This window comes from Juglans regia, unplaced genomic scaffold, assembly GCF_001411555.2.
Source record: "Juglans regia cultivar Chandler unplaced genomic scaffold, Walnut 2.0 Scaffold_657, whole genome shotgun sequence".
Lineage (NCBI taxonomy): Eukaryota > Viridiplantae > Streptophyta > Magnoliopsida > Fagales > Juglandaceae > Juglans > Juglans regia.
The window spans coordinates 1-23,851 of record NW_023361429.1 but is presented as its reverse complement, the minus strand read 5'-3'; the positions used below and the strand labels follow the sequence as shown (position 1 = coordinate 23,851).

At 34.8% G+C, this 23,851-nt stretch overlaps 1 pseudogene; it reads right to left on the bottom strand.

Annotated features, from left to right (window-relative positions):
- Positions 1 to 275: 275 nt before the first annotated feature.
- Positions 276 to 18,323, bottom strand: LOC108979528 (annotated as a pseudogene).
- Between the last annotated feature and the right edge of the window lie 5,528 nt (positions 18,324 to 23,851).

Sequence of the window (23,851 nt, the reverse complement as noted above, 5' to 3'; positions counted from 1 at the left end):
AATGGAACATGAAGAAGTTTGTGAAGCAAGAAATTGCTAGATGGTGACTGTAAGTGAGCAGAGCCAATATTTTGGATAGGAAGGGTTCTGCCGTCACCAATGCTAAGTTAGTCAGAGCCATGGTACGATGTTGCGTCTAGATTCAAGTTGGCAAAATCTTATGTAAAATGGTTTGTTGCTGCAGTATCAGGGAACCATATACTTGAAGGCGGAGACAAGGAGGGCACTGAGCTATAGTTGACAGAAATGTACAGTGGAGGAGGTACTTGATATGATCAGTGATTAATATGGAGGACGTTCTGGAACCAAGTAGCCGATGTTTTATTATATCTTTTTAGTCCATCTTTATAATCTACATAATAGAGGCCAAACCGAACTGTATAACCCGAGTTCCACTCATAGTTATCCTTGAAAGACCAAGCGAAGTACCCTTTGACCTTCACACCGTCCCTGTTCGATCAATTAAAGGATAAATGTCAAAAGTTGGCAACTTTTTGTACCAGAGATTGACATCAGAACTACTATTAATTTAATTAACATTATCAAGCACACATGCATGCCACTTACCCAATTGACAAGTTAAGATAGGAAAGATGGCCATAATAATATTCGATTCTTTGGCTGTCCAATAGAGCTTCCCAAGCGTTAAGCTAGCATTATTGTACTCAGAAACTCCTACAAGATTAGTATAGGGTTTCAGTACTTAATGTAGATTCAAATTAATGGACGTATTCCAGAAAATACTAGAAAAATTAGAAGAAAAAGAAAACATGCAGAGAGAGAGAAAGAGATACAATTCTCAGTGATGTAAATGACTGGATCATTGTAATTATACTTTGTGTAGTTCAAAAGATCACCATTGTAATTATACTTTGTGTAGTTCAAAAGATCACCAAGTCCTCTAGGATAAATGAAGAGCCAAGGTGAAGCAGTCTGCGATTAGAAAAGGAAAAAAAAGGAGGGAGGCCGTTTGTTCAATGACCTTCTTAATTAGATCGATATGATCAATACTATTATTACTATTATTATTATTATTATTATTATTATTATTATTAATTAATTAATTTGTAACATTAATTTATAATACGTACCGCTGGACCAATTGGGATCCCATTGCGAGAAGCTGCAATGCACGTACAGTGAGAAAAAACATGATGGTTTAGTAGATTATAACTAAGAAAATAAAACATGATATAACTAAAAACATGCATGGAATTTGTACGCACTGGTTTGATTAACAAGACCATCTGTCGCGTAGGATTTGTTGGCCAATGATCCATATGAAGGTGCCTTGGCAGCATAATTAGAGGTATAGTAATTCAATCCGATAAAATCATATGAGCCCTTGAGCATATCCGATTGATTTTGGGTGAAATTGGGTAATCGCGTTCCAACCAGAGTTCTCATGCCTTTTTGGATAGTCACCAATTTTCATAGGGTCCAAGAACCTGCATTAATAATATATATTTAATAAACCATATAATATATATGTAGCATTAATTGAATGAGTGCTGATTTAATTTATCGTTATAAGAAAACTGCTTATTAATTTATTATCAGTTATTTTTTGTAAAAGTGATTATTTTTTGACAAAATAAATATATTTTCATCATAAATAATTATTTTTTTACACATAATTCGTTATAAATGTCCATATAAGAGAAATAATAAGAGATAGGAAAAAAATGCGTTAAATCCTAGAAAAAGAAAATCGAAATAGCTAGAAACTTGAAAACCCTCAAGCTAGCTAGCTAGCATATGTACATACATGCATGCTAGTTAGCTGAAGTACGTACTTTCCATCCGCACATAAAATCAAGGGCACGTAAAGCGGCGGCTTGGTCTTCCGTTGAGTTAGAGTATGGCTCCATCCAGTAGCACACGTGCATGGTTATCCCGATAGAACCGTTTTGTTCCTGAACATATTATATAAATATATATATTTATCTCCTATATCCTATATCCTATATCTTAAAAGTGTCTATCTTGATATGAATAGTATTTATGAGCAGTATCTATATCTTAAAGAGTACTGCTTCACGCAGGCACAAGGCAGTGCCTGCGCGCGACGCCACTGACGTGGCATTTTACCACGTCAGCAATCATATATTAAAAAAAAAAAAAACACAAAAGTTGAGAAGGAGAGAACAAGCGGAAGAACTGAAATTAGAAGTAGAGAAACCGATTTACGAAGAGAACAAGTGGGAGAAACTGAAATTAGAAGTAGAGAAGCCGATTTACGATTTCACCGTCAAAGTAAGTGTTTTAGGGAAGAACCCCTTCTTTTGATTCTTTTTTCGTCTCGCTTAGCTGTAAAACTGTCGGTTATTGTTCACATTTCGACTCTTCTATGAGTTTTCTTTTTTTGAAGTCATGAGGTGTGGGCACTGGGTGTTTGATGAGTGATATAACACCTGAGTGTATTCTTGTGGTATATTTTGTTTGTGTATATATGGGACTTTCCAGCATCTAATTGGACGTGACATAGGAAAATAATCAAAATTTATGAACTGACAAGTGGAAACTCTGTCCTGTATTTAGGCGTTGTTTTTCAAAAACTGGAAAAAAATTTTTATCAGTAAAGCTTGGACAATTAAGATGAAAACAGCCAAATTTACACCTAGATTACAAGGGAAACGTAGTGTAAAAGTTCTCTTGAGGGGAGCACCCCCAGCTTGAGTTTTACATAAAGCATATATTTTGGCCACTTTGCTTTGTGCTTGGTTGGTATCATTTGCTCAGACATAAGATTTCTTCATATTGATGTTTGGTGATTTTCTTTGTTGAAGGTGATTTGATGTAATATATTTTTGCATTGCAATTGGTTAGGAGGTTGCAAGTAAATTGGAGATAAAGGCCATGCCCACATTTTTTTTTTGTGTGATATTGTCCTTTTGAAAGTGTGAAATGTGTGACTGGTGGTCCAGCATCAAAACAGATGATAAAGTTAGTGTGCTATGTGTGGGTAAATATCATAAATATTTTTTTTGTTCAGTGTCAATTATGGTATAAAATTGTTGCCTTTCTTTTACATAAAGTTGTCTATGTTTTGGGCTCTAGATGTAGGTATGGTTTTTGAATTAAAGGGTATTCTTAACAATAGTAAATTCAGTTGTATACGAGAAATAAAATCAATATGGAGAAATCTTATGTCTGAGCAAATGATACAAACAAACACCAAACATTAATATGTGGAAATCCATGGTATCATTTGTCATACAAAAAATCCGTAGTATCTATGCATGTAAGCTTGGCTGGTTTTTAAAAAATGTCCAACTTGATTGTAATATTTTTTCCTCAAAAAATGCCGAGTGAAAAAATGTTGAGTGCCCAACTTGATTGTGTATACATGTTGCTGCAGATTTGTATAAAGATTTATTGTAAAAAGTTGCAATCAGTGTTGCTGCAGTATTTACGTAAAAAGTAAGACCACTTGGTTTCATTTTGAGGTAAATTGAGAAAGAGAAAGAAGATGCATCCAGCATAATAGCTCCTATCACCAATCCATTAACGCAGGTATTGTAAACCTATTTCAACAGTTGGCGTGTGTTTATTTTATGTATAGTCATTGTCCACTTGGGTTGATTAACATTATGTTGCTATATGTTAGGACATATCAAGACCACTATATCCAAATTACATGACAAGTTACTACGGTCCAGTGCCTCATACGTGGTTACCACCTTTTGTGCCTTCTCCAAGTGCCAGCTCATATCCATGGAGCAACCAGGTGATCGTTGGATGATAAAGTAGTTCATGGGCTTTATGTTATGAACTTGAATATTTGGTCTAATTATTTATTTTTAATTATTTTTGAGAGAACTGCAGCAAGACCCATGGAGCTCTACTGTCGCTGCGACGTCAAGTGCCGCTATACCAATGATGGGACCTTCTCCAACTGCCTACCCATATCCATGGAGCAACCAGGTGATAATTTCTGGGAATATTTATTGTTGTTAGTGTGCTTTAATTTTCTGAACTTGAATATTTCGTCTAATTATTTATCTTTAAATTTTTTATGAAAAACTGCAGCAACACCCATGGAACACTACCTCAGCTGCCACGTCAAGTACTGCTGCCTTGAGTAGTTCTGCTCCCGCGTCAAGTACTGCTGCCTTGTATAGTTCCGCCATACCAATGATGGGACCTTCTCCAACTGCCTACCCATATCCATGGAGCAACCAGGTGATCATTTTTTAGAGTATTTATTGTAGTTAATGTTAGACTTGAATATTGCTCTAACTATTTATGTTTACATTTTGTTTTTTTGGAAAATCATAGCAACACCCATGGATCTCTACTTCCGCTCTCATATCTAGTTCTGCAAGTAGTGACAGCTCTAGTGTAGCTGCCAGTTCTAGTGTACAAACCAGCGCTAGTGTCACTGCTAGTTCTTGTTCGGCTTTACTAACATTTATTCCTTCAACTTCTACCAACCCATATACATGTGGCAGTGAGGTGATGTCTTGGATTCTCCACATGCACTGTCTTTTACATTATCCATAACATATTTTTACATATAATATTTTTTTCTCCTATTTTACAGGAAAATAAAGTGCAGCAAAGTAATTCTGTTGAAGAAATTAGTGAGGCCACATTAGACTCGATAGAAGTTGAGGCACAATCTACTGCCTCTTTGGGTAATACGGTTGATACCAAGGAGGCTGGCACTGATGGGGGTAATATCACTGAGGAGCCAAAGCCAGGGATAAGCTTTGAGTCGGAGAATGAGTTAATGAATTACTATAAACATTACGGAAAGCAATGTGGTTTTTCGGTAATGACACAAAGGAGTAAAAGAGAGAAAGATGAGACTGTGAAATCTGTCACTGTGGGATGTGCTTAGGGTGGCAAGGCACGAAATAGGGCATCAAATGTCTCCAAGCCTCGGCCAACAAGCAAGACAGACTGCAAGGCAAGAATGAATGTCATGTTAAAGGATGAGAAGCTGTGTGTCACATCCGTATTTAACACACACAATCATGTGCTCAGTCCAAAAAATTCAGGTTTTTCAGATGCAACAGAGAAGTTAATGAGTATGTTAGGAGAGTGTTGGATACAAATGATGAGGCTGGCATACGAATTAATAAGAGTTTCCATGCTCTTGTTACTGAGGCGGGTGGGTTTGAGAACGTACCATTTGGAGAAAAAGATTGTCGTAACTACATTGACAAAGCACGACACCTGCGCCTTGGTAAAGGTGGTGCTCAAGCGTTATTTGAGTATTTTAGAATGATGCAATACAAGAATGATGGCTTTTTCAGCCTCATGGAATTGGACGATAATGATAGACTGAAAAATGTGTTTTGGGCAGACGCCCGTAGTAGAGGGGCCTACAACTACTTTGGAGATGTGATAACATTCGATACCACATACCTGACAAATAGGTATGGAATGCCATTTGCACCTTTTGTGGGTGTAAATCATCATGGACAGTCAATCCTCTTGGGTGCAGGCCTTATTTCAAATGAGGATATAGAATCATTTGTTTGGTTATTTAAAGCTTGGCTTAATTGCATGGATGAAAAAGCGCCGAATACTATTATTACAGATCAAGATCACGCAATGAAAAATGTCATCGCTATTGTCTTTCCCAACATGCGGCATAGATATTACTTGTGGCACATATTGTGAAATGTCCCTGAGAAACTTGGTTCCCATGGTCAATACAAATGTGGCCTGAAAATTAAGTTGTTATCTTGTGTATATGACTCCCTTACAATTGAGGAGTTTGAGAATTCTTGGAAAAGCCTCAATGATACTTTCAACTTGTATAAAAATGCATGGTTGCAAAGCTTATATGCGGAAAGAGAGTTTTGGGTGCCGGTATATTTAAAGAACTCGTTTTGGGCTGGAATGAGTATAACTCAACACAGTGAGAGCATGAATGCTTTTTTCGATGGCTATGTGCATGCCAGAACAAACCTAAAAGAATTTGTTGATCAGTTCGACAATGCTCTCAAGAAAAAAGTTGAGAACGAAAACCAAACTGACTTCAATTCATTTAACTTCACCATTCCTTGCATATCACACTTGGCTCTTGAGAAGAAGTTTCAATATGTATACACAAATGCAAAATTTAAGGAGGTTCAACAAGAGATAATGGGAATGATATATTTTCATTGTAGTTTCGAGAAAATGGATGGAGTAATCATAACTTACTCGGTCGATGATCAAGTAAAGGCTGAATATTTTATCAAGGAGGTTACGTATACTCTTTACTTTAATGTGGCCGAGTGTGATGCGAAGTGTGTTTTTGGGTTGTTTGAGATGCGAGAGATAATATGTAGACATATTCTTGCAACTTTTTCAGCTAAGAAAGTTCGTGAGTTGCCAGAAAAGTACATATTAGACCGGTGGAGGAAAGACATAAAACGGACTTATACTATTACTTCGACCAGTTATGAAGCTGTTGATCAGAGACCTGAAACTGTTAGGTAGAAACGTATTTTGAGAACTTTTAATGAGGTAATAACAAATGCAGTTTCGTGCGATGGGCATACTGAGGAAATGATTTCAAACTTGTATGTGATGAATGAGGTATGGCGCACATCGAAGCCCTCCAACACAGATTCCAATGTTGGAGGAAGTACTGTGAATGCAGTCACAGAAGGAAGTTCCAAAAAGGTGCTAAGTCCCCATGATATGAACCCGCGGGAATGAAATCCCTTGAACCCATAGTCAATTTGAAAACTTCCCAAGAAAGCCAAAATCAAGTCTATGGATGGAGAATCTAGACCCGATGAGAACTCGTTTGAAGAACCTAGATTATATTAAAATCTAGACCCATTGAAGAACCCGTCTCAAGAACCCAAATTACAAAGGAGGAACGTCACAAAGGTTGTGATTTACCTTTGATAAGTTCAAAAGTTCAATTAAGAACAAGAGGAGTAAAACTCAACTCACAATGAATAAATTCATCAAATTTCATAAACTTCATAATCTGATTAAAATGTGGCCACATAGAGTATTTAAAGCAAAACATAATGAAATCCTAGCCAAAATAAACCCCACATCTTCCAAAAGTGCCCCTGGATGAACAGTGCCGCGGCTACAGTACGGAGCTACAGTAACTCGCTACAGTAACCCTAACCCTAGTTCAATAAAATAATAACTTTCCCAATATACCCTTACATAGGCATAAACCCAATTATTCTAAGAAAATAAAATAGGTCCTTGAAATTAATTAAATAAGTTGAAAGTCTTCAAGTGTCCAAAGCCTATAAGTCATGTTGTTGCCCTTTCCATAGCTTATGAAATGAATCAAAGCATAATCTTCATCGTTTAAGCCCTTGAACTTGTATTTGACCCATCTGGTACTTGCAACATATCTTTAAGACTAGGCCCACCTTGGTTCCCATCATTCTCCCTCTCCTCAAAAGGATTCGACCTCGAATCTCCACCTGGATCAAAGGGAAAAATGTTAGTAACATTATCATTGATTTCATATGCATTGTCATTAATTTGTTCAAGAATTTGAGAACATCCATCTAAGCTACTCCTGTTGTCAACAGATAAAGATATTAAATCTAAAGGATTACATAGATTAAGTCTATAAACAATTTCAAAAGGAGAATATAAAGTGGTAGTATGCATGGTCCTGTTATATGCAAACTCTATAAATCCATCCATAACCACAAAAATAGAATTTCTACTCCTTTCTTTCCTAGGCAGCCCCAAAACAAAGTCCATAGATATGTCTACACATGACTCACTAGGAATAGGTAAGGGCGTATGCAACCCATGTGGCAAAAGTATAAATTTGGCCTTTCTGCATGTAATGCACCTGCCACAAATACAATTGACATCTCTCTTCATCTTAGACCAACATAAATGTTCATACAAAATGTCTAATATTTTCTTGACACCAGAATGACTACTCCAAATATATGCAAACTCAATGAAGGGTAAATGATAGTCCCACAAACGTTCATGCAACACATCAATGAATGGCAATTGATACTTCCACAAATGTTCATGCAACACGTCATTGAAAGGCAAATGATATTCCCACAAACGTTCATGCAACACAACAAAAGTCTTCCTTACACCATGGTTACCCAACAAACCACCATGTCCATCGCACACAAGCAACTTACATATAAAACTAGTAGGTACATAAAATCTATTCTTTATAAACAAGTACCAATCTAGTTTATAGAACTTACCAAACGATGCTTTCTCACATGTTCCATATACAATAGCAAAGTCATCATCATTAGCATGCAATTCCTTATCATATTCAAGTTTCAACAATTTTGCATCTAAAATGAAGATAAGTACATACCTTCTTGCTAAAGCATCAACCACAAAAGTTTCCATACCTTGTGTGTATTTGAATACATGAGCAAAAGTCTCAATAGAATCCTCCCGCTTAGCACGCATTATGGTCAACAACTTACCTTCTCCCTTTAAGTGTGTCAATGACTCATGTTCTTCCAAGAAAGGTCGGTTAGGAATTGTTGCACCTGGCACAAAATCAATGTAGTGCTCTATCTCCCTAATGGGTGGCAATCCACTAAATACACCACTTGGAAACACGACCTCATATCCCTGCAACAAAGAGACAACAATACTAGGCAAACATACGTCAAGTTCGTTAGGATTAAGACTTGCCTTAGCATAAAAACTCACTTTTCTCTTTGTTTTTCTCTCACTTTCTTCACACTCTCTTTTCTTTCCACTCTCTTTTTCTTTTTCACTCTCTTTTTTCCTTTCACACTCTTTTTTCTTTTCACTCTCTTTTTTTCTGTCACTCTCTTTTTCTTCATCTTTTTTTGTACTCTCGACCTCATAATTATTTTTCAACTCATTCTCTCTTTTGCTTGAGGTCTTAGTCTCACCCTCTTCTTTTTTCTCTCTCATTTTTCTCTCTTTCTCCATTTCGGTCTCACTATTTCTTTTCTTCTCAATCTCACATTCACTCTTGCTTTTCAGCTCAATCTCACTTTCACTTTCACTCTCACCTTCACTCTTGCTTTTCAGCTCATTCTCACTTTCACTCTTCCTTGTTTGCTCAATCTCCTTTTCACTTTTTCTTTTTTTGATCACTCTCACTTTTACTCTTTCTTTTTTTATCACTCTCATTTTCACTCTTTCTGTTTTGAGCAACCTTACATTTCAGCTTCAATTGATCCCCATGGACCTGTTTTGGAGTTAAAGGAGCAAGTTTGATTGTTTTTCCATCTTTTTCAAAACTGTACATGTTCCTTAACCCATCATGGATCACCTTCCTATCATACTGCCATGGCTTTCCTAACAAAATATGACTAGCATGCATAGGCACTACATCACAAAGCACCATATCCTGGTATTTTCCAATTGAAAAAGAAACTAGCACTTGCTTATTTACCCTAACCTCCCCACAATCACTCAACCAGTGCAACATGTATGGTCTAGGGTGTTTCAAGGTACGTAAATTCAATTTCTCAACTAAAGTAGTGCTAGCTAAATTAATACAACTCCTCAAATCAATGATCATACTACATACCTTGTTGTTGATGTGGCATCTAGTATGAAAAATATTCTCACTCTTCTGCTCTATATCATCCATCTTAATTTTTGTATTGAGTGCATGCCTAGTAACAAGAGAATCACCATACTCTTCATTCTCATACCCATTTTCAACACTAAACTCGGGACGCCTCCTATCTCTCCTGCCATGAAGATTTCTAATTACCACATCTTGATGATCCATCCTATCCCTCACTTCACCCAACACTAAGTTCAACTTCTCAAACTGTTGTTGCATGACATGCAACACAAAGGATGTGTTATCTACCATCTCCTTTGGTGATGAGTCACTCCTATGAGACATCATAATGTGCTGCACAAAAAGAATGTTAGTGAAAAACCTCACACACTCCCTTACGTGTTTACACTCAAATAATGACACTCCACTCGTGTGTAACTCTGAATTGGCTTTTTACTCGATAATAATCTCACACTCTCTTGCCTTTTACCTCAAGAGTTTTCCCACTCAAGTTCTTTCAGAACTAAATGAACTCAATCAAGACAAGGCAACCTTGTTTTATCCCAACTAGTAATTAGATTCAGGAAACAAGAACAAGAGAAACATGAAGGAATAAAAATGACACGAGAATCAATGAAGTTATACGAATGAAAGAGTAGCAATAAGACAAGATACCAACTTGAGTGATGTATGCAGCAGCCCCTTTGATGATAAGGTTCAATCAACAAATTTCTTTCTTTCTCATTGTTGTAACTATGTAGCAACTTTGAATATGCTACCTTCTCTTCTCTTCAACTTCTTCTTTTTTTTTTTTTTGGAATTTTCTTTTTTTCTTTTCTTTTCCTTTCCTTTCTTTTCTTTTCTTTTCTTTTCCTTTCTTTTCTTTTCTCTAATTCATCCACAAACAGCAATATTCAATTGTGAAAACCAACCAATTGAATTCAAACACACAAACATGGACAATGAAATAGAAAAGAATCAATGGAACGACTCTCCAAGCAATTGACAAACTTAGAGATGCAGGAAACCCTAGAATTTTGAAACCCTAGGTGATGCAAATTTCAGCCAAACCCAAAACCTTAAGAATTTCGGCAGCCTACTTTTTATTTCAAAATTTTTTTTTTTTTGGCAACCCTAGAACAATGGAGCCCTAGAATTAAATTTAAGGATACTAAAATTAAAAGATAGAATCAGACCTGATTGGAAACCTTGCTCTAATACCAAATGATATGAACCCGCGGGAATGAAATCCCTTGAACCCACAGTCAATTTGAAAACTTCCCAAGAAAGCCAAAATCAAGTCAATGGATGGAGAATCTAGACCCGATGAGAACTCGTTTCAAGAACCTAGATTATATTAAAATCTAGACCCATTGAAGAACCCGTCTCAAGAATCCAAATTACAAAGGAGGAACGCCACAAAGGTTGTGATTTACCTTTGATAAGTTCAAAAGTTCAATTAAGAACAAGAGGAGTAAAACTCAACTCACAATGAATAAATTCATCAAATTTCATAAACTTCATAATCTGATTAAAATGTGGCCACATAGAGTATTTAAAGCAAAACATAATGAAACCCTAGCCAAAATAAACCCCCCATCTTCCAAAAGTGCCCCTGGATGAACAGTGCCGCGGCTACAGTACGGAGCTACAGTAACTCGCTACAGTAACCCTAACCCTAGTTCAATAAAATAATAAATTTTCCAATATGCCCTTGCATAGGCATAAACTCAATTATTCTAAGCAAATAAAATAGGCCCTTGAAATTAATTAAATAAGTTGAAAGTCTTCAAGTGTCCAAAGCCTATAAGTCATGTTGTTGCCCTTTCCATAGCTTATGAAATGAATCAAAGCATAATCTTCATCGTTTAAGCCCTTGAACTTGTATTTGACCCATCTGGTACTTGCAACATATCTTTAAGACTAGGCCCACCTTGGTTCCCATCACCCCATGTTGTCAGAGGCAAAGGAAGACCCCCGTGTAAGAGGAGGATGTCGACGATGGAGGAACAAGTGATGAAAATTAAAACTAAGACTGCAAATAAGAAAAAAGATAAGGGAAAAAGCAGACTAGTGAGAGCATATTTATTGTCATTATTACCTAATATTCATAGGCATAGATTTGATAATATACTATTACTTCTACTTGTGAACTCTAATTATTTTTTATGTTGTCAGAGGCGTAGATTGGATACCGAACTATTGGAAAGCAGTGAGAACCACCTCGGCCTATCGGGAATGAGGATGCAAAAAAATGTACAAACTCTCATAATGGTCAATGAAGAAAGTGGACAATATCCAGTGATGGAGACACAAGAAAGTATACAATTACCAATTGAATTCATTTTATTGTATAGTTCGTAGTTTTTATTACGTGGGTCTTACTTTGTCTGCTATTATGTTCACATATGCAACTAGGAATGGATGGAACGCAGCCAGAGACGGCAGATGGAACATAGCCAAGCAGTTTCTTGTAGCAAGATTTTAGAGATCCATTATTTTTACTTATGTTGTGTGTTGATGGAATATGGGTTGGATGTGGTTTGTTGGCATGTGTGTGTTAGGGGTGATCTGTAGGAATTTGCGTGTTGGTGTTGGTATGTTGGAGTATGTTATGTATTAGTGGTGAAAGTGTACGTTTTGTATATGTGGCTTAGTATTTAAGCCCATGCTTTGCACATTTTGTATCCAAGTACGCTATATATGTAAATTTGAGTTTGTATCCAAGTACTCAATTTATGTGATTTTGATTGAATGTGAATGGCATTAGTTTATGAGTTGAGATTATACTGTGTTTGATATTGCCTCTTATGTCCACGTGGAAAAAAATAAATCAATAAACTTGTAGTTTAGTCCTGTCAAATATTTTGACAAAATGATCAGGCTGGTAAGTTATTTTCACGCATATATATACTTTTTTAATAAGTAGTGACACGTTCAGACAAAATAAAGTCTTAGGATTGAAGATTTTATATAAATCAGAATAAAGTCTCAAATACATAATTTTAAAGTCTCGACTTACAAACGCTAAGTTTCTATAAAATACAAATACAAACTCGTCAACGCAGTGAGAGTATCAAATACAAGTAAATAACTATGACTATTAGCTAAAGTACAAGAAATAGTTTGCATGCATGCAGCATGTCGGCTTCTTGACTGTGAAACTAGGCTTGATCGTTATGGAGTGCCAACTCCCTCTTCCCAAACTATGCTTCTCTCTTTTTAAGTTATTCATCTTTCCTTAATACTTCTGCTTCTCTCTTTTTAAGTTCTTCATCTTTTCTTATTTCTGCTTCTCCCTTTTTAAGTTCTTCATCTTTCCTTAATAATTATGCTTCTCTCTTTACAAGGGCTTGCTCTTTGTATTCACTACTATCTGACCACTTGAAAAACTTGCACTGTGGTAACCCCTGATTATAAATAAATAATCAAATATGTTTGACGTCAAAATTTTTGAATAAAACATTAATATGAAAACATAAACTTGCAAGTACTATTAATTGCGTCTACCTCTTTGTTGTAGATGGAAACTCAAAGAATGCTCGCCCCGGATTTCTTCGAGTATTTGATATTCTAAGTACAGCTTGATTCCCACAGCTGCACATTGAGACGTTACTCGATGTATGATTAAGCAACGATGTTGAAGCAACTGATGACGACATTCTAAATCTGTCAATGAAACAGAACAACACCTCCAACAATATAGTCAGTGAGTTTTTGTATATTGTAGCATGCAAACCCTTCCTTTGCAAAATGTGTTAAGAGTTTGTGTTATGATTTTTTTTTTCACTAGCTAATGGCTTACACATCCCAGCTTGTTCTCCTAATTTAATTAGCCAATATAAACTAAAGATGCCAATAAAAACTAGCCAATACAGTTTTTAAGCATACCATGAATAGCATGTTATTTTCACTAGCTAATGGCTTACACATTCCAGCCTGTTCTCCTAATTTAATTAGCCAATATGAACTAAAGATGCCAATAAAAACTAGCCAATACAGTTGTTAAGCATACCATAAATAGCATGAAAGACTTACTAACTATCTTCATTAGTTCAGTGCGCAGTTTAAGAACAAGAGAACAAGAGAAAACTCTGCATTATTTGCAACACTTGGATTGATTTAAGAACAAGAGAAAAATATGAAGATAGTTAGTATAATGATTTTATTAATCTACATCAATCACGTACTCAATTCAATCCAACTTCAAGTATAATGCTCCTTCTCCATATATTTACAATAACAACCCAACGGCTTCACCATTCAACCCAATCACACAATTGTAAAGTCAACCACATTTTACACTTCACACAATAGCTATGTAATCTTGGTTTAGAATCAAGATAAGGCCCATGAGTCACTTGGAAGTCTCAATAATAAGTTCATTTCAAGAGAGGCTAAGCTTCTTGGTGAGGTTTCATGGTGTCAAAGCATGAGAATTGTGGTCTAATGCTTGTCCACCACATTTCATACATTAAAAGTAAAGTAGAACCATGAATGAAGGCTATTCAGATGAAGAAAAATAGGGAAAATCTAAGGGAACACAGGTAAAACCAAAACTAAATTTACCTAGTATTTATACTTCAGACAGTTATATACAAATGGCTAGATGAAAACTGATTTTGACAAGAAGTTTATTATGTATGTCTCGATTTTTCAGTACTCTAGCATGTCACAAAATGATAGATGTAACTAAATTGAATTTACATAGGAAAGGGAAAGAACAGGGGCTGATTAGAGGCTAGAAATTGGAATGCTAAGCTTGAAAGCAAACTTTTTCTTCACAAGTTGGACAACTAACAACTTGTGCATTTTCATGTTTTCAAATCTTCCCAATTAAGATGTCACAAATACATGTAGTACTAGTGAGTAGCTCCCTATAGCTAACATCCAAATTATTGGCCTTGATCCCCTCTCTAAAATAATTAACATTAAAAATTCATTGAACATGTCCCATCTAATATAGTAAAATCCCCTCGCCACCAAAATAAGCTAGTTATATCACATAAATGTCAGCTAAAGCGCTAGCCATTGCTAAATGAAAAATCTGAATCATTCAAGGGTCATTGACTTCTAAATATAACCAGCTTTAACCAATAAAAATAAAAATAGCTTCTTTTTGGAAAGTTAGAAAATAACTACAAAAGAAAGTTAGAAAATAGCTTCTAAATCATTCAAAAGAATGCCGTCATCAGTTGCTGATGATGTAGATACTGTGGATAAAAATAGACTCAATGAAATTTTCCAATTCCATCCACCAACTTTCCAATTTCAAATAAAATGTACCATATTCATCTAAGTTAAGATATTGGATATTATTTTCGACATAATGCCAAATGATAAAAAAAAATATCTTCTATTTTACTTTAATAAATGAACAAAAAAAAATTGAGAGATTCTTAGAAATTAATACATGTATATTTGGTTATATACACGTATATAACCTAGGATGGCGCCGCTTGGTGGATAGCTGGAGCGCGAATCTTCCTCGGCGTCGCACAGGTGCGTTAGGGTTAGGTTTAGGTTTGGGAGAGAGATCGGGCAGGGGAGAGATTCCTGAAAGGAGAAACGAAGAATAAGAAAGGAGAAGAAAAATCGAGAAACGAAGAGGAGCAACGATGAAGAAGATCGAGTGAGTACGGGGAGAAACGAAGAAGAATTCGAAATCACCCTGGGGAGAGCAGAGAGTTCTTGGGAGGGAGACAGATCGAAGAAGAAGAAATGAAAAACGCTTCGTTTTGGTTCCAGAAGGCAACCATATGAGTGGAAACAAAGCACACCGTTTTATTTACTTCAAAACGGTGCGTTTTGTTTCCACGTAGGATGTCGTCCGCGAGGAGGCCTCAATCGTGCCTGCGTTTAGAATTTTCCTATCTTATCTTCTTATCTTAAAAGTACGTAAAAGTGTATATCCTGGTATGAATAGTGTTTATAAACAGTAATGAATAGTATTTATGAACAGTACCTATATCTTAAAAGTGCGTATCCTGGTATGAATAGTATTATAAACAGTACCGAATAGTATTTATGAACATTAATGAATAGTATTTATGAACAATAATAAATAGTATTTTCTATGGACACCTTTTATTCTGCCTATCATTTGCCATGAAGTATCTTACAAGAATAATTTTACATATAATTGTAAAGTGTGTAAACGTCACATAATCGTTTTGAAAAAGAGTAGGGTCTATTATTAAAAAATTAATTTTTTATGTGGATCCTATGTTTTATTCATTTTTTTTAAGACGATTATGCGACGGTTGCATAATTCACAGTTACAAATATATTTTCTCATCTTTTAAAGGTTTTGAACTCTTTTAATGTATTGACAAAAAATGATCCTGATTTTTTTAGATGAATTGGTGTGCGTGTAGTATGACATAGTCACATAAACTCATACGTATATATATATTAGGCAGACACAATTATTTTTAAAATTTATATGATGAAGTTTTATTGAACATTTTTAAGAGAAAACTAACTAATTAATTTAAATTTTTAATATAATTTATTTTTTTCTTCAATTAGTCAGGTGTGGCAAACGTGCTATAAATATATATATATATATATATATATATTAATGCATGCTTTCCTATTAATTAATTGTTTTCTAATTTTGTGGAATTAATTTAAATAAGTGCATGTATATATAAATGTATATGTATATATATATATATATATATGTCCGTATGTCCGTAGTACCTGATATGATTGGTTGGTCTTGTACAGGTTAACAGCAGCAGCATGAGTCTTGTACAGTTTTCTTCTGCTGGTTTTCCTTCGCGCAAGTACCTGATACGTGGAGGCGCGGTTCGGTTTTGTGTCTCTTTTGTTCTGGTTTTGCTTTTATAGGCAGGTTTTTGGTATTGTTAGTATGGGTCTGATGTTTTTAGGTGGTCTTGTAAGGTTGGTTTTGGTTTTGGTTAGTTAGATACACGGGATGGTTTTATGTGTGGTTTTTGTAAATCCCGAGTGTCAGTTTTGTTACCACGATTTTCCTCCACTATAAGTAAGGGTTATTAATAAAATTGGGACGGGGTCACTATTGGACAGGTGGCTTCTGACTCTTTTATAAAAAAAAAAAACAGCAGCAACATGAGCAAGAAGAAGGTTATGGGCAACCTTATAATTAGGCTCAACGCCGAAATCCCCACCGGTGCAAGTCGGGTCAATAAAGCTGGAACATCGGAAAGGTGCTAACATCCCTACTCCGTATCCACCATTGTTGTACGTCCATGACTCATTTAGCGTGATCCAATGCTTTACCCTATCACCAAACCTCTGGAAGCAGACCCCCGCGAAGTCCAGGAAATCATCCCTGAATATAATATATCAATATGAAGACTAACATACGCATGATGGATTTGGCAACGTAATTAAAATCTATGATGTCTTAATCATTCATTAATGCGTAATAAAAATTCAGAAGATCATGTAAATTAATATGCATGGAAAAATTAGACAAAACGATATATAATATTAAAGGACGGCAGATTATATAGTGCCTGTAGTACTGATCAATGCTTAGACTTGTTTTCATCGCATAGGCAGTACTACAGCACGAGCACTTTATTATTTAACAAGGATTCGAGTCTGCACACAAAGGTTAATTAGGACATTATTTAGAAAGCAATTACATATATAGATGGAACCATCTTCACCGTCCATTCAATACGATCGAGCATGCATCTTCATGATCTCTATTAATTCTGGATTAGGAAGTTCTGGAACCAAGTAGTCGAGGTTTTATTGTATCTTTGCAATCCATTATTATAATCTACAAAATAGAGGCCAAGCCGAATTGTATAACTCGAGTTCCACTCATAGTTATCCATGAGAGACCAAGCGAAGTATACCTTGACCTTCACACCGTCCCTATTCAATCAATTAAAGGATAAATGTCAAAAGTTGGCAACTTTTTGTACCAGAGATCGACATCAAAACCATTAATTTAATTACCATTATCAAGCACACACTTACCCAATTGACAAGTTAAGATTGGAAAGATGGCCATAATAATATTCAATTCTTTGGCTGTCCACATGAAGAGCTTCCCCAAGCGTTAAGCTAGCGTTATTGTACTCAGAAACTCCTACAAGATTAGTATAGGGTTTCACTTAACATAGATTCAAATGGACATATTCTAGAAAATACAAGAAAAATTAAAAGAACAGAAAAAGAAAACATGCACAGAGAGAGAGAGAGAGAGAGAGAGAGAGATACCATTCTCACACTACAAGAAAATGGCTCTATTGCGGTGATTTATGGTCTGCTGCAAATAATATCGTCGCAATAACTAGTTATTCACGGCGATTTCTTGGTCGACGCGGCTTCCAACCAGTGCGATTTTATTTTTACCTTTAGCAGTGATTTTTAACACACTTGTGGCGCTAAATGTTCGCCGCAAAGACTACGGTGACTTTTGTAGCAATTTTAATGATAGTTAAGGTGAATTAAACCGCCGTAAAAGGTTAAAAACTTATGCTGACGCACAATTTCACTACAATTGTCATTTTAATGTAGACGGCGCCAAAACCACAATTTCAATACAAGATTATCAAATTTCCCCACAAATCCTGATTTCACCTTCGTCTCCAACTTCTTCTTCTCCATTTCTCTCTAGCTGCACATATAGCGAAACCCACTCAAAATCCTCCAAATGTCCCTTCCACTGAATGAAACCACTAACATCGACACTGCTCCAGCCTAGTGATTCTCGCGTAAGCAAATTACTCTGCTCCACCCCTCCGAAAACCCAGTAATCGGCGTCTTCATTCGCATTTGCCGAGGCCACACTAGTGAAAAAGTTTCCATTTTTTCGAGAGCCTAAGGCTTCGTTCTTCATCATCGTTGGCCCGTTTCCTAAGTTAGTGGGTTGGAGTCGATTTTCCATCCCTTTGTCTCCTGATCCACTCGGTTGGAGTCGATTTCCCAAGATAAATTACTCTGTTTTATGTCTTCATGGTTCTTAATGAAACCCTAGCTTAAGGTGAAGTAGAAACATGGATGTTTTGCTATAATATTTATGCTTAGGTTTTGAGAAACACACACATTGGACAATCCTGTAAGCGAGAGTGTGTTTCATCATGTGTTTCTGAGGAATATTAATTTACACATGGCTTTTTTCGATTGAACCACAAACTCCAAAATGCTTGGATGATCCATTAATGTTCTAAAGAGAAAACTAAATCTTTCTGTAATTATTCTTCCTCTAAAAAGACAGCCATAGTTGATCAATCAACTATAACTTGGTATTGAGTTATAGGCAGGACAAATTATACCCAATGATTTTGCTTTTATACCTAATACAACAGCATTAGCATCTCATTAATTATATGCAATGGTTTAAAATTATCATTCTAAATGGATGCTAGATGATGAATTGTTGATCAATTTGCTTGCTTGTATATAGTCTAATTTTCATAAAAGCTAGAGAGAAAAAATGAGCAACATTAATTTGTTTCTTAAGTCTGATTTTAACAGTTCATATTTTCATTGATGGAATGACTTGCTTGTTAGGTTTGGTTGCTGATATATGGGTTTATGCACTCTACTTGTCTTTTAAGGCATATAGTTTTCTTCATTTTAGATTTATACCATATCGGAGTCGTGCTTTTCGTTTTAGATGCACAATGATCTTACATACTTGTGCTTTGAAAAAATGCACCTGATATATCAACTAAGCTGAAAATGTTTGTTGTTCATGTATTATGTTGTCCATATTTCATGTCAATACATCTTCCTTTTTTGCTTCTAACTTGATCACTCTAATTAAACACTCGATTACAACATGAGCAAGCGAACATTACATTCAACGAACATTATATTTTTTTTGTTTTTAAGTTGGAAGCCATTTGTGTAGTTACATTTTTTTCCTTCTAGCCAAGGTTGTACACGGTGACAAAGTTACGATTTATGTAGAGAAGGGGTGTACGATATATAAAAATTTGTATATAATAAAATTAAATAACTACTCAATAGCGTGCATAAGTATATTATAAGAAGTTTCGAGTTTGAATGTAAAATAAAAATAAAAACATTTAATATGTCAATTGATCTCAATATTTTTTTAACAAATAAATATCATTAATTATCACATTCTTTCTCAATATAGACTAGCAAATAATTTATAAGAAAATCGTTATTTATTTTTTTTCAAAACCTTATCTTAACAATATTAAAAGCTAAAAAGTACTTTCAATTTGTTTTTACTTTGAAATCTAATATTTAACATGTTTATGATTTAAAGTTTTTGGCTTGTCCATATTATTCAACTTAAATTTTTAAAATAAAAGGTGACAAAATAGTGATTATTGTTTTGGTATACCAATTATTGTAGTGTTTTGTATCGCAGTTTGAAACTTCAGTGACATAATTATAAACATCAACTTTGGGTTGGAGATTGTTGTACAGTGAGTATATATAAAGAAACTTATCGTGCCTAGCTACTTTCTTCTGATGTGCATGCTAATAAGGCACTACCTTATTAAAAATAGCAACACGGCCTCCCTTTGACTTATCTTCGATAAGTATTGTTCAATACTTGACAAGCATAGGAAATAACATTCAATTAAAAACCAGTTTTCTATAGCCTAAATTGACTTTCAGCATCAAATAATATTTATTATATATATATATATATATATCTTGTGCATATATTGATGTCTCCCGATCATTTAGGGGAGCTAGCAGCTAGCTGTTATATATGTGCAATATTAGGACTTAGATTAATAATGTCTTAATCATTATTACTTAAAATGAAAGTCAAATGGACTTTGAGCACTACTTAATTTCGGAGAAAATAAGTTGAAATTTACTACCATTCCACAAACAGTTAACTACGGTAATCAACTATTCATTACGTTTATTTTTATTTTTATTTTTATTTTTTGTCCAATAAGCTAATGGATTGATCACTAAATGAATCACTCCTCAAGGGCAATGGTTTTAATTGCTACTTATAACCTTTGTTCTCATAAAAATATATAAATAAATTGATTCACTAAATGAATTACATTTACAAATGAGTGCCAACCCTAGCTTTTCAATTGGTTATTGGGAAGAAGAAAAGGTAAGAACTTGATTAATTGTGCATGATTCCCATTATGATGCACAATATATTTAGTTGAGCTCAATGATTTGAAGGTGGAGTAGAGTACACAGCCAGCTCAAGGTTAATTGCTCATGTGTTTTGGTAATTAATGTTTTTATTTCATTGAAATAAATTTGCTATATGTGCCCTATTGACCAAAGGTTCTTTTAAGAACCTTTGATCCAAACCCTTTTGCTCTTTTGTTCCAATATTATTTTTGTAGTTTGCACATTTAACTCATGATGATGATCATCATCATCATGAATTCAAGTGAAAGAACCAAATCAAAGCTAGGTGGTCATGAAAATGTGGGTCAACGTAATTAAGGCCTTTGTGCAAATATTTTTAGAACAAATAATTAATAAAACTTGGTTATGTTATTGAGATACAAAAAATAACATAAATATGTCAAAATGACCTTTTTCCACTTCTACAACTTTTAACAATTCAAAGATATAAATTATGTCAGTGGCTCACTGAGGTTAGACTTATTGATGTTGATCGATATCTTGTTTAAATTTAATATTTTGCTATGGAGCTCATTCATCTTCTTGGACTACTTTTCTTGGCTCAACAACTTTGCATGTTCCTGTCACAAAAATTGATGGTCATTTGAGGTGATGTCTTCTGGTTTATTTTCTTGGTTTTCTAAAAAGGTTCTACATAGAACTTTCTTATGCAGTTGCATGCATGGTTTCAAAGTCTTGATATCCTTCATTGTTTAAATGACACAAACACAGATATCTTATTCAAGATATAATTATTTAGTACTCAGTCACTAATGATATAAGTAAACTGAAATTTTCTGTTTCAGAAATCATTCACTTCATGAATTTTTTTATCTTCTTCATAGTATGCAATAAATTTGTTCTCTATGAGGGAAAAAAGACCACGATGAGTTTAATCAATTGCCTAAAAACTTGCATTAACACGAAAGTCACATCTATGTATAGATTAACCATGACAAGTTTATAGCTGTTTTTTGCTTTAATATATACAAGATTAGTCTTTTGAGTTTTTTGAGTACTTCAATGACAAGTATATGTTACTGCTAGTTGATGACCTTGCCTTTAAAATATGCGATTAAATATCAGTGCTTGGATGCCTTCGTTTTGTATTTTCAAGGCTTATAATTGTCTTTGATCAAAATGACATGACAATTGGATGGGAAGTGGGACGATTGGATGGTTTGGCATGGGATCATATTTGTCATGTTTTTGTCACTTCATCTCCCAATTTGATTAATTTACATCGCAACAACTTCTAACTAACAACATGGATTGAGTTTGATTGCGTTATCTTTCTAGGTCCTACATATTAATCTTGGAGGTTATATATGTATCTATCAAATTATATGTCATGCTGAGTTCGATGCCCTCCTATGTAATTATAGGAGAGTCACTCACTCACTCACTCTCTCTCTATTTCTCTCTCTCATAATTATAAGCACATAAACTGGGGTACGTAAGACTGAAACAACAATATGTTATATGCAAGCTCTGTTTGTCCATATAGATGAATCCCATTTACGGTTGGTGGAGGGTCTTCAATGTTCAGATAATGTACCTGAGGAGCGTGCAAAGCTAATGCAGCAGGCCAGGCCAGGAATTGTCAAGGAAAGGTGGTGGGGTGATGAGGAAGTTGCTAGTGAAATATGGGAATCCGTGATTGGGTTTGATATTTGTGTTGTGATGTACGGGCGGTTCTCTATTTTATTTATGAGCTTTTAAGTTGCTATATGGGTCAACGTTTCAGCTAAAAATGTCTCAACACCACGAAAATGGACAAACTAGATTCCTGCTGCTAGGCTGTCTTTGCTTAATTTGCCATGGCATGAGCTCATACGAAGTTGGCTAAATCAACTCTTGAAGGGTAAGCCATTTTGATCGATTGCTCATTAGTTTTGTTGTTTATAAGTTAGTGCATTTCTAAAAAATATATTCAAATTTGTAAGATGATCCAATATTTTAGTTATAAAATATGCTTTGTTTATGCTAATAATTAATTGATATAGGAGTTCCCTGATTTGGCAGCCTTTTACATTAGTGGCAATTTTATAAGTTGATGTACCAGCAGACTTCAAATTCAAGAACCCTGGCTAAGTATTTTTCAACCCAATGTATATAAGCTTGTTAATTAACTTGTATGTGAAATTTTTTATGTTGCTACAAGTTTACTAGGGGTTAACTAAGTTTTAAGTAAAGACATGAATAGCAGTATATAACTAAGTTTTGAAGAGCAAGGGTAAGGTTGACTGATCATGATGATCATCAGGATCATGCGCATGGCATGGAGGGGATTCTTTCATTTACCTTTTAGTTGTTTTGGAGTATTTTAATATATAATTAGTCCTAATTGACTAATTAAATAAACAAGTGTACCCAACAAGTAATTGTTGATGATGATGTTTTTCGATATTATGGTATGCAAATATAATGTACCACATCTCTTTGGAAATTATGGATTTTCATAGCTAGTTTCATACAGATCATGATCAGTAGGAATGCCTATATATAGATTAAAAATATATACCCTATTGATATATAGATCATCTTCAATACTTTTTTTAATTAGATTAAAAATATATACCCTACTAATATCAGTTAAGATAAATTAGAGTTTATTAGTTACATCTCAAATGTTGGACATTACTATTAGATAGCTAGCTAGAATTCATCATGGTACATGTACATGATTTCTTTTCCTAGATCTTTTGGTTTAGAATGTAAAAAAAAGGTTTTAAATATATAATATGGATACAAAAAATTTCTGCTATTAATGTTCGTGTGCAACTTATCTTAAGAAAAATTGTCACTTTGGAGATTTTCGAATGTTGGATATTTCTTTTGCGCAGTTCATGTAGAAGGCAGTGTATATATACTTGATAATCCTGTTCCAGATAGCTAGATCTTTGCCGCTCAATCACCAGGTCTGGCTCATCAATGATTGATGTCTGAAGTTGCGGATGAACTCCACCCACCCTTTGTTTCATATTTGTTTTAACTGGATGGACATTTGTATTGTGGATGTTTCTGTACTTTAAAGCTTGTAAGAGACATGATTAGTTGCTCCCATTTGTAGTACTTAATTGCCTTCTATTAATGCACCATATGCCAGTGTATAGTAGTAACCTTAAAGGCTGGCTGATGTACTAACGTATTGATGTATTGGATGGAAACTTGAATTTATATATATGCTATTATGGTCAAGTATTGGATTAAAGTACTATTTGGTAATATTGTAAAAGGAAATTAGGTACCCTAAAAAAATTATGCATTTTATAT